Genomic DNA, 12,500 nt, shown 5'->3' with positions numbered 1-12,500 from the left:
TGGTCAGTATCATGGCCAGTATCATGTCAGTATCATGTCAGTATCATGTCAGTATCATGGTCAGTATCATGTCAGTATCATGTCAGTATCATGGTCAGTATCATGGTCAGTATCATGTCAGTATCATGTCAGTATCTGGTCAGTATCATGTCAGTATCATGTCAGTATCATGTCAGTATCATGGTCAGTATCATGGTCAGTATCATATCAGTATCATGGCCATATGCAGAGCCCCTTTGTCACACCCACTAGGCCTACATAAGTATAAAACAGTGTTGCCAGATTTGCGAGAGACATACAGTAAGCAACCAGGTCTATGAAAACAAGCCCAAAAGAAGCGACTATACTGTAGGCCACATGAGCACTTCAAACCTATATATAAGTCGGCTATTTGAAAATAGACGATCTACAAGCTCACAACTTGTAGATTGGTTGTGAGCTTGTAGATTGGCTACGGACCGGTATTTTCAAAAACATCTTGAGGAAAAAAACATTTTAACAACACAAATCTAGTACTGTTGTCCCTCACTCAAAGTATAATTTCAGGTGAGGGTCTGTGGACAAATACACCTACATTTGGGGGTCCTTGACAGAAAAATGTGGAAACACGCCCAAATAAGCATCTAGTCTACCGGTACAATTTACAAACAAGCCCCAAAGAAACTACCAATATTTACAAGCAACTTTAGAGAAAAACAAGGCCAAAGTCGCTTATAATAAGCAGACCTGGCAACACCGGTATAAAGAGGTGGGAATCAGGACTCCACAGTGAGTGCATGTCGCTGAAAGTCAAGCACAGTGTTTGTGGGCTGTGGATTACTATTGGTGAGTGAGTTTGCATTTATATTGTTTAGGTTATTTACAGTACCTTATTGTTGCCAAACAATTTATGTTTGTGTAGTGGGTTGAGCTTCTCTGGTTGCCCCTGGCAACGCAACGCAAAGCAACGCCCCCATAATCACCAGGCTGATTAATAGGCAGCTCTACGTAGCCGCTAGTTAGTTGGCGTTTGTCCGTCTGCCTGGTCGTGGGTTGTGTGCGGGAGCGTCGCGGTTCAGCGTCTCGTTTAAGGTGCTCACTGCTCCCCCCTTCCCGACCTGTTCTCTTTGTGAGCGAGAGGTGTGCTTGGTGTGCTGTCTGTCTGTTTGTCCAGTCTGTGCTGCTCTAACTGTTTATAGAGGTAAGGCAGTCGCGCTGCGCACATTGTAGCTTGTTTTATGTGATTGATCAGGTTATTAATTATGTCATGTTTGTCTTGTTAGGTGAAGCTCCGTTTGCCGCTGCTGTTTTTGTCCTTATTATTTTGGTTATTTGATTTAGGTTTATTTTTGGTTATTTGATTTTGTTTACTTTGATTTATTGTGTTTGTGCAAACCAGCTGCTCGATAAGATATATATATATATATATATATATATATATATATATATATATATATATATATATATATATATATATATATATATATATATATATATATATATATATATATATATAATAGTATAAACTGAGGTATCTTTGGCTCCGGCCGTACCAGTACTAGGGGGCTATAGTTGTAGTCCCGACAGGTGGGTGGTCACTGGTGATAGGCTGTATTGGAGTTTGTGTTAGTTTTAGTGCATGATTTACTGTTTTGGCTGCATGCTGATTTAGTCTTTTAAGATTTCAGTGTTGTGTTGTTTTTAACATGTTTTCTCTTGTCTTTTAGTGCGCTTTTGGTGGCGGTGAAACCCCTCTCTCCTCACTCCCTCACTCCCTGCCTCCCTCCTGTGTGTAAGGACACCTATGCCCCCGGGTTACTGGTATTCTAGGCTATTGCCCCATTTTTATCCCTTTTTGATACTGTTTGATTGAAATGGTGAATTACCTTTTACTTAGTCTTTGTAATTGATAATAAATATAACTTACAGTTCATGAACTTGACCCCTTCCAGTTTGACGTATTATTGATCGTTGCTTATTTTGCTCTTAATTATAAATAAAACGAATGTACTCTTTTCAACTGGAAACACACGTCTCTGCTCCTCCTTATTATAATAACCTGTGGTCTAGTATTCAAGGTGTATTGTGCATTAGATAATATTCTCTGGGTGAAACTCCCAGAGTGGCGTAGTCTGGTAATTCTGTTTCCGGGCCTCAGTGCCCTGGTCTCATTTGGCGTATGTCGGCAGGACAATTGTAAAGCAGAGACGTGTCATTCTAGTTTTTCTCAGTTGGTTTGCACTTTGTTTTCCTGTTTTTTTGTCGATGTATGTATGAGCTTTTTGATTTAAAAATAACCATTGTTAGTTTGTTAAGAAGGACAAAAACAGCAGTTGGCCTTGGATTCCTCGACTAGGAGGCACCTGTGGACATCTGCCTGGTCATCATGAGCGAGGAACAGGATCTGCGGGACCTGGTGATACAGCTCCGGGCTGAAAAGGAGAACCTTGTACAAGAGCTTGCTTCTGTTAACACTATGAACTCAACCTCTGCTCCAACAAACGGGGCCGCCAGCCCTGCTGGTCACTCTAACCCACCTGGTGTGGCCCCTGACCGCCTCCTCTATGCACCTAGAGAAAGGAGGTGCCCCATGTTTCGTGGGACTATGGGTATAGGTATAGTAGAGTGGGTCGAAGAGGTCCGTGCTAGTATGCGGGCCCGACGTCTAGCCCCAGTAGATCAGGCCTACTTCATCTATGACAACTTGGAAGGGCCTGCCAAAGATGAGATCAAGTATAGGCCTAAACAAGATCGTGAGGACCCTGAGAGAGTCTTAGCTATTTTACAGGAAGTGTATGGGTGTCCTCTGTCTTATGTTGCCCTTCAAAAAGATTTCTTTTCTAGGAAACAGCTTGATGGAGAGTCACTCCAAGAGTACTCCCATGCTTTATTTGAACTCATGGAAAAAATCATGAGAAATGCACCTCAGGCCATACCTAACTCATCTGTCTTATTGAGAGATCAATTTGTTGAGCATGTTAATGATCCAGATCTCCGCAGGGCTCTAAAGCAGTGTGTGCGTACCAAACCAACAGCTACGCTCCTGGATGTGCGAGGTGAGGCGATCAGATGGGAGAGGGAAGGTACACTGCCAGAAGGTAGGCCACGTAGTTTTTCGGTCCCCTCAATTTGTGCCACCCATACATCTCGGGTGTTGGATAAGGCTATTGTGCCACCTCAAAATGAGATGGCTGAGATAAAAGCAATGTTAAGAAAACAACAGGAACAACTTAGTCAGCTCTCTGAGCGCCTTCTGCAGTTACAAAACCCTCCCAGATGGTCCCAGCCTCAAAATAATGGCCCTGTGATTTGTAGACGCTGCCAGCAGCCAGGCCATTTTGCTCGTGATTGTGACAATGACAGGGTCGCTTCCCAGGCACCACGCACCCAGTATCGTCCGACGCAAAGGTTTGCCTCAACAAACCAGCAGTCGGAAAACTAATGCCCTCTGTTTTGCAAAGCCACAATTCAGAAGGGGGCATCACAGGCTCAAATGAACAAACCATTTCTCAGCTTGTAAGTCCATGTCCACATGTCACTGTAGATATGGGAGGGGTAGAGGTAAAATGTCTGCTTGATACTGGGTCCATGGTTTCCACTATTAGAGAATCCTTTTTCCGTCAGCACTTTAGCAACTCTACTCACAGCTGCCAGTGGTTACAATTGACAGCAGCTAATGGACTTAGCATTCCCTATGTGGGGTATGTAGAACTTGATGTTTGTGTACTAGGTACAGTCATTTCCAAGAGGGGAATCCTGGTTGTAAAGGACCCCCCTGGGTCCTCTGAAGTAGATGTCCCGGGTGTACTAGGCATGAATGTAGTCCATGAATGTTATGCTGAACTGTTCGGTAAACATGCTTCCTCCCTTTTCGATACCCCACTGGTGAAAGAGGCTCCAGAAGTATGGAGACAGGCCCTACAGCAGTGCCATGAAGCCAGAGTCCAACCAGCAGCACGTGACAGCGGTGTTGCTAGGGTGAGGGGGAGACGCGCAGTTTACATACCGGGGGGGACAGTTAAGTTAATAGCAACGACTTGTACACAGAAATGCTTCTCCTCTCTTCATGCTTTGTTTGAACCTTTCATTAATCACGATACCCTCCCCTCAGGCTTATTAGTATCTCCTACCATGGTCACAGTGCAGCGTGGTACTGCATACATCCCAGTGGTAAATGTTGGAATTACTGATGCTAAACTTTATCCCCGTTTTGCCCTAGGAATGTTGATCCACGCCCAGATAGTGAGTTTACCCGCAGGCATCAGCGAGGTTCCCCAGGTGCCAGAAGGGTTGCGTACTGTGGCCACCATGAGTTCTCAGGCAGGGCAGGTGAGCAAAATCTCAGATACCATACAGTCCCTTGATTTAACAAACGTCCAGAGCAGGCTAAGGTCAGGTCCTTGTTAACCAGATATCAGCCTGTCTTTTCAACGGGGGAAGGAGACCTGGGGTGTACTAACCTCATAGAACATGAAATCCCGTTGTTAGACGAAGTGCCTGTGCGACAGCGTTTCAGGAGAGTTCCCCCCTCTGACTATGATTCTGTGAAGGCCCATATTAACCAGCTTTTAGAGGCCCAGGTGATCCGGGAGAGTTGCAGCCCTTATGCGTCCCCCATAGTCCTTGTCAAGAAGAAGGACGGCAGCCTGCGAATGTGTGTAGACTACCGTCAGCTCAACAGTAAGACCCGCAGAGATGCCTTCCCGCTGCCGCGGATAGATGAATCCCTGGATGCCCTGTCTGGTGCACAGTGGTTCTCAACTTTAGATTTGGCGAGCGGCTATAACCAAGTACCGGTTGCCGAGAAAGACAAGGCAAAAACAGCCTTTTGTACTCCGTTCGGCCTGTTTGAATTCAACCGCATGCCCTTCGGCCTCTGTAATGCGCCAGGCACATTTCAGAGGCTGATGGAGCGCATCTTCGGGGCCCAGCACTTTCAGACTCTCCTGTTGTACTTAGATGATGTCATTGTGTTCTCGTCCTCAGTAGATGAACATCTGGAGCGCCTGGAATCAATGCTGTCCCGTCTGAGCCGTGAACAGTTGAAGGTGAAGCTGGAGAAGTGTTGCTTCTTCCGAACAGAGGTGAACTATCTGGGACATGTGATTTCGAACGAGGGGGTGGCTACAGACCCGGGGAAGATTGCTGCAGTGAAGGAGTGGCCCAGGCCCTCTAGTGTCAAGGAATTATCTTCTTATCTGGGATTCTGCGGCTACTATCGCCGATATGTGGATGGCTTTGCCAAGATTGCAGCCCCTCTCAACCGTGTTAAAGCAGAGCTTACAGACCCCCACACAAAGAGACCATCCCGCAGGTTAATTGGAGAACTTTGGGATGACCAATGCGAGAAAAGCTTCCAGGAACTTAAGTGCCGATTAGTTAGTGCCCCTGTGTTGGCCTATGCTAACTTTTCGTTACCGTTTATCCTGGAAGTGGATGCCAGTCTTAGTGGCTTGGGGGCGGTGCTCTCCCAAGAGCAGGAGGGTAAAGTAAGGCCTGTAGCTTATGCCAGTAGATCTCTGAGTCCGTCAGAAAGAAACATGCCTAACTACAGTTCAATGAAACTTGAATTTCTCGCCCTAAAATGGGCCATGACGGAAAAGTTCAGGGAGTATTTGATAGGTCAAAAATGTGTAGTGTGGACGGACAATAATCCCCTCAGTCATCTGAACACTGCAAAGTTAGGCGCAGTAGAACAGCGGTGGGCCTCAGAACTGGCGGTCTTCAATTTCACCATCCGGTACCGCTCAGGCCGTTCTAATGCTAACGCTGATTCTCTCTCCAGACAACACCAAGTGCCCAGCACTCTCCCAGCTCCGGGAACCGCCCTCCCTGATTCCCTGAGGTGCCGAGACACCGGAAGACCCTTACAGGTGACCCAGATGTCGATGTCCGTCCTCCCCTCTCACTCCTCTGACCATCTGATTTCCCTCCAGCGTGCAGACCCGGTGTTGGAGGCCTTCCTCCAGTTCTGGCGCCGCGGCAGTGTCCCTGACCGGAGCGAACACCAGGCCCTTTCAAAACCAGTACGGGAACTGGTCCGGCAGTGGAATCGGTTGGTGGAGAAAGAAGGGCTCCTATACCGGCGCGTCTGGCGGCCAGACGGTGGAGAAGAAGTCTACCAGCTGCTGTTACCCGTTTCCTTGAGGGAGGAGGTCCTCCACCAATTACACCAGGGCCACGGACACCAGGGAGTGGAGAGAACGACTGACCTGGTGAGGGAACGATGCTTCTGGCCGGGCATGTACCAAGATGTGAAGGACTGGTGCAAACGGTGTGATAGATGTACCCTAGCTAAACCCATACACCCGACTGTGAGAACGCCCATGGGCCACCTGTTGGCCTCTAGACCAAACCAGATTCTGGCCATAGACTTCTCACTGTTGGAACGTTCCCGTGATGGAAGAGAACATGTCCTTGTAATGACTGATGTATTTTCCAAATTCACACAAGCTGTATCTACCCGTGATCAGCGTGCATCCACAGTAGCAGGGGTGCTGGTCCGGGAGTGGTTCTACAGATATGGGGTGCCAGCCCGGATTCATTCGGACCAGGGTCGTAACTTTGAAAGTCTGCTGATCCAACAGCTTTGTAGTTTATATGGCATCCAGAAGACCCACACCACCCCTTACCACCCCCAGGGGAATGGCCAGTGCGAGAGGTTTAATAGGACCTTACATGGACTGTTGCAAACGCTCCCGCCTTCCAAGAAGCTGGATTGGCCTAACTGCCTCCCACATGTCACCTTCTCCTATAACACCACCATCCATCAAACCACTGGTGAGTCACCACACCTGTTAATGTTTGGTCAAGAACCCTCACTCCCCGTTGATTTCCTCCTTGGCAGAATCCGGGAACCAACTGGGGGCACAGTTAACGACTGGATGCAGGAACACCAAACACGTCTTCAGACTGCCTTTGATGGCGCCAGGGAACGGATTCAAACAGCGGCTCGTCGTAGGAAGGAGCGGCATAACGAGCATGTGTCCGGTGGCAGTTTGGCAGAAGGTGAAGTAGTCTATCTGCGAGACCATTCTGTGCGAGGAAGAGTGAAGATCCAAGACACCTGGGGTGCCTTGAAATATCGGATCATTAAAGCTCCTTCTGAGGGGGGAGCAGTCTACTCCATCGCCCCCTTGGATAACCCAGCAAAGGTCAAGCATGTCCACCGAACCCAGTTGCGGCCAGCTCCCCAACCCACTTCCCCGCCTGGTGAGTTCGACCCGATGGAGCCAGAGACTGCACTCCCGAGGGAGGAGGGTGAAGACCAGAGTGGTGAGTGGTACATCGCTCCTCAACCAGCCAGAGAAACAGTGACCCCAGTCGGCCTCGTTCCATCTGTTACCTCCCCTCAACTACCTACACCAGTACCCGGGCCGGTTGCTGTAGCCACCCCCTCTGGAAGCATCGAGATCACTGACACCATGGAAGGCACCAGTAATACAGGACTGAGTTCCGTACGCAGAAGTCAACGTGAAACAGCTGGAAGGCATGCTAACCCTCACCATCTCCCCGTGGCGGTGGGACAAAGGGGGAAGACGGCTGCAACCTCTCGGGTCCCTGGGTCTGGCAGTATGCACTCTATGTTTAGGCCCTGGAAATAAATGTCTGTAGTTTATCGTTGGGACACCGATAGAAAGTAGGGGGTAGATTGTAGTGGGTTGAGCTTCTCTGGTTTCCCCTGGCAACGCAACGCAAAGCAACGCCCCCATAATCACCAGGCTGATTAATAGGCAGCTCTACGTAGCCGCTAGTTAGTTGGCGTTTGTCCGTCTGCCTGGTCGTGGGTTGTGTGCGGGAGCGTCGCGGTTCAGCGTCTCGTTTAAGGTGCTCACTGCTCCCCCCTTCCCGACCTGTTCTCTTTGTGAGCGAGAGGTGTGCTTGGTGTGCTGTCTGTCTGTTTGTCCAGTCTGTGCTGCTCTAACTGTTTATAGAGGTAAGGCAGTCGCGCTGCGCACATTGTAGCTTGTTTTATGTGATTGATCAGGTTATTAATTATGTCATGTTTGTCTTGTTAGGTGAAGCTCCGTTTGCCGCTGCTGTTTTTGTCCTTATTATTTTGGTTATTTGATTTAGGTTTATTTTTGGTTATTTGATTTGGTTATTTGATTTTGTTTACTTTGATTTATTGTGTTTGTGCAAACCAGCTGCTCGATAAGATATATATATATATATATATATATATATATATATATAATAGTATAAACTGAGGTATCTTTGGCTCCGGCCGTACCAGTACTAGGGGGCTATAGTTGTAGTCCCGACAGGTGGGTGGTCACTGGTGATAGGCTGTATTGGAGTTTGTGTTAGTTTTAGTGCATGATTTAGTCTTTTAAGATTTCAGTGTTGTGTTGTTTTTAACATGTTTTCTCTTGTCTTTTAGTGCGCTTTTGGTGGCGGTGAAACCCCTCTCTCCTCACTCCCTCACTCCCTGCCTCCCTCCTGTGTGTAAGGACACCTATGCCCCCGGGTTACTGGTACTCTAGGCTATTGCCCCATTTTTATCCCTTTTTGATACTGTTTGATTGAAATGGTGAATTACCTTTTACTTAGTCTTTGTTTTTTTTTTTGTTTTTCTTTATAATTTTTATCCCACGATTTTGTAACCCTTATTTTTTTCACCCGGTGCCAATTTTCTAAGTGATCCTGGGCACTACACTCCCCTCACCAGCCTAGGGAGGCCAGGGCCGAGCTCATGCCTCCTTCAATGCATGAGAGCCAACTGACCTTCTTGTCACCTGACAGGGGGGAGTTTCCCTGGTTGGACGTAGCGCGTGGAAGGAACACGTTATTCCAACCAGTTCCCTTCTCCTCCATCAGGCGCCCCGGCTGTCATGGGGGAGGAGTTTAGTGACCAGGATTACTACATGTTTTTATGAGGGTATCAACTACCCTGAGAGACACGGGGAGAACATGCAAACTCCACACAGAGTAGGCCCTTTCGCCAACCCCACCTAGGGTATAGGCGCTGATGACGCGGAGGAGGAGACACGCCCCCAGTGCCCACAGCGTCCCCGGCGGGAATTGAACCCAGGACCTTCTAGCTGTGAGGCGACAGCGCTACCGACTGTGCCACCGTGCCCTCTACTTAGTCTTTGTAATTGATAATAGATATAACTTACAGTTCATGAACTTGACCCCTTCCAGTTTGACGTATTATTGATCGTTGCTTATTTTGCTCTTAATTATAAATAAAACGAATGTACTCTTTTCAACTGGAAACACACGTCTCTGCTTCTCCTTATTATAATAACCTGTGGTCTAGTATTCAAGGTGTATTGTGCATTAGATAATATTCTCTGGGTGAAACTCCCAGAGTGGCGTAGTCTGGTAATTCTGTTTCCGGGCCTTAGTGCCCTGGTCACATTTGCTTTAGATTTTTCTGATTCATTTTCCATTTCTATTGTATGTGTGTTGTTAAATGAGGTGAGATTAACTTTATAAATCCCACAGGGTTTTATAAATCTCACCTGCACCTTTTTAAAGAGAAAAACAAGACTTTGCTCCATTGTTACAACATTACTGACTTTATGGGAGTTTTTTATTTTTTATTATTTATTTACCCAGGGTAAACGTAGCTGAGCACACATGCTCATTTTCAGCAATGCGCTGCACGGTAGACACACACACACACACACACACACACATGCACGCACACACGCACAGACAGACAGACAGACACATACCATATAGTCTTATACTGTTGTTGGCCACTGAGCAGCTAGACAGGAGCAGTTGGGGAGTTCAGTGCTTACTCCTACCCGCCTATGAGCACTCATCCTATGAGCACTCATCCTGGGCATAGAAGTGGAGCCGTGGAATAACGTCCTTAACTAATGATATCGTCTCTGTCGGGTGAAAACCTCATATGTCCAAAACTGTTACTTTTCAGGATTAAAAAAAATACGGTAGGAGATCTACAAGCTTGAAACACTGCTACTTTTGATGCCTTTGTGCGACTCTGTGGTATGATCAAGTATAGGGCGTTAATATACAGGGAAAAAAACTATTATTAAACGTTAAAATATGGAGATAAGAGGTTTCTGCTGGACAGTGGTGATATATTGGTTGTTGTATCCCACTCACACTGTTATCTAGTGTGAAGTGAGAGTAAAGTGCAGTGTTAGTTAATCAGTGATCCATTACAAAACGTTAACTTCTGTGCCTTCTCGCTCATCATTGTGATATCTCTTCTCCTCAGAGATGGGCCAGCTAACGCTCATAGCGTTCGCTACACTCCTGTGTTGTTCCACGCCGCTCGTGGACGGCGGGAAAGTCCTGGTGTACTCTGGCGAGGGAAGCCTTTGGATCAACATGAAAGTCATCGTTGAAGAGCTGCACTCCAGAGGCCACGAGGTCACGGTGATAAGGCCCTCAAACAGCTGGTACATCAAGCCGGACTCCCCTCACTACGACACCGTCACGGTCGACTTCCACGGCGCCGGTGACGAGGAGTTCTTCGGAACGATCGTGGCGAGGATGGTGAAACTGAGACGGGACGGTTCCTCGGTTTGGGCTCGCATGGTAAGCGAATGGGAATTAGTGAACAACTTCTATGAGATGTTGAAAGCCTCAGTTCAGACGATGGAGATTGTTTTTGAGGACGGTGAAATGATGAAGCGTCTCCAGGACGCTAAGTATGACATGGTTTTGACGGATCCGTTGGGGCCGGGGCCGATGTTGGCCCGTCGTCTCGGTCTTCCTCTGGTCCTCAGCGCCAGGTGGACCGTCCAAGGGGAGGCGCACGATCTCATCGCCCCCTGTCCCCTCTCCTATGTCCCAGTCCCCGATTCCATGCTGACGGACAAGATGACATTTCCCCAACGAATCAAAAACGCACTTTTCTACCTTTTAACGCGCATTCAATATGCATATATGTCAGACAGCCTGTACACGGCGTTCGTTCACCGTTACTTCGGCCCCGACGTCAATTATATCGAGCTCTTCCAGGCGGCGGATATCTGGCTGATGAGAAGCGACTTTACCTTTGAATACCCTCGCCCCACCATGCCTAACGTCGTCTACATGCAAGGTTGGCAGTGCAAGCCCTCCGAGCCTCTCCCTCCACATCTGGAGGACTTTGTCCAGAGTTCAGGAGAACACGGGGTCGTCGTGATGACTCTGGGCTCCTTCATCGAAAAGGTCCCCGAGGACGTTACGGAGGCCATCGCGGCGGCCTTCGCCCGGTTGCCGCAGAAGGTGATCTGGAGGCACACCGGCGGGAGACCATCAACCCTGGGGAACAACACCTTGGTTGTCGACTGGTTGCCCCAGAAGGACCTCTTGGGCCACCCCAAGACCAGAGTGTTTGTGACCCACGGAGGCACCAACGGAATCCAGGAGGCCATTTACCATGGGGTTCCTTTGGTCGGTCTGCCTATCCTGGGCGACCAGGAAGACAACATGAACAGGATGGAAGCAAAGGGCGTAGCCAAGGTAGTCGATATCGGCACAATAAACGAAGACAACTTCCTGGAAGCGTTGAAGGAGGTCCTTCGTGATCCCTCCTACAAGGAGAAAATGCAGAGGCTGTCGAGGCTGCACAGGGACCAGCCCATGAAACCTCTTGACCGGGCCATGTTCTGGATCGAGTTCGTCATGAGACACAAGGGGGCGCCACACTTGAGGACGGAGTCGTACAAGATGTCCACCATTCAGTACCGTTCGATTGATGTTGTAGCCTTTCTGCTGGCAGCTGTTTCATTGGCAATTATTGTCTGTATTTCAGCGATCAGGCTTTTGTGTCGTAAGGTGTTTTGCAGGAGCAAAGCGAAAAGAGAATGATTCAAGTGTTGTAAGTTGTGTATGAGGGAAGTATAGCTAACTGCATTTGTAGTAACCTAAACTTAATTTGAAAACAAATGGTCAAAACTAAATAAAAATGACCCCTTCTCTATTGCCAACTCTTTCTCTGTGTCGTTATTCAACTGTTTCCTAGGCTGTGTGTTTTCCACTTCCTGTTGATTTGATCCAATGAAATCCAATGAAACTGGTCAGATGACCAATGATATCCAATGAAATCGACAGGAAGTGGGAAACACACAGCCTAGGAAACAGGTGAATACTTTTCACCACAATGAGGCAGCAGTCTCAGCTGGAGTCACCAAGTGGGGAAGCTATTCAGGTTTTGATATTTTCTCAGTAGAAAGACAAAGAGAAAGAGTTAGCAATAGAGGGGTCATTTTGTACAACAAAATGTGCCTTTTGAATTATATACTTTACAATGTAAGGCCAAAGCTATTCCTTGGCTAAATTGTTTTGCAACAACGTTTTCAAATAAATGACATAATCAAAGCTCTGTTTTTTTCTTATTCTAATTGTCAATTCACAATGTTTATTCTTTTTTTTTTTTTTTTTGATTGATTGATTGATTGAATACTACATAGGCCTACCAGTCAGAAATGTACAAACAGCACGTGGTACAGTCAGACATTAAGGGTAAAAGCATAACACAAAAAAAGTCCTGGGGACTTGTTTCCATTGTGGTCCTATCTATGTATTCAATTCATCAACATAGCATA

The sequence above is a fragment of the Gymnoscopelus microlampas genome (assembly GCF_963454915.1).
Source record: "Gymnoscopelus microlampas genome assembly, chromosome: 4".
Classification (NCBI taxonomy): Eukaryota; Metazoa; Chordata; class Actinopteri; order Myctophiformes; family Myctophidae; genus Gymnoscopelus; species Gymnoscopelus microlampas.
Note: the sequence above shows the minus strand (reverse complement) of the source record.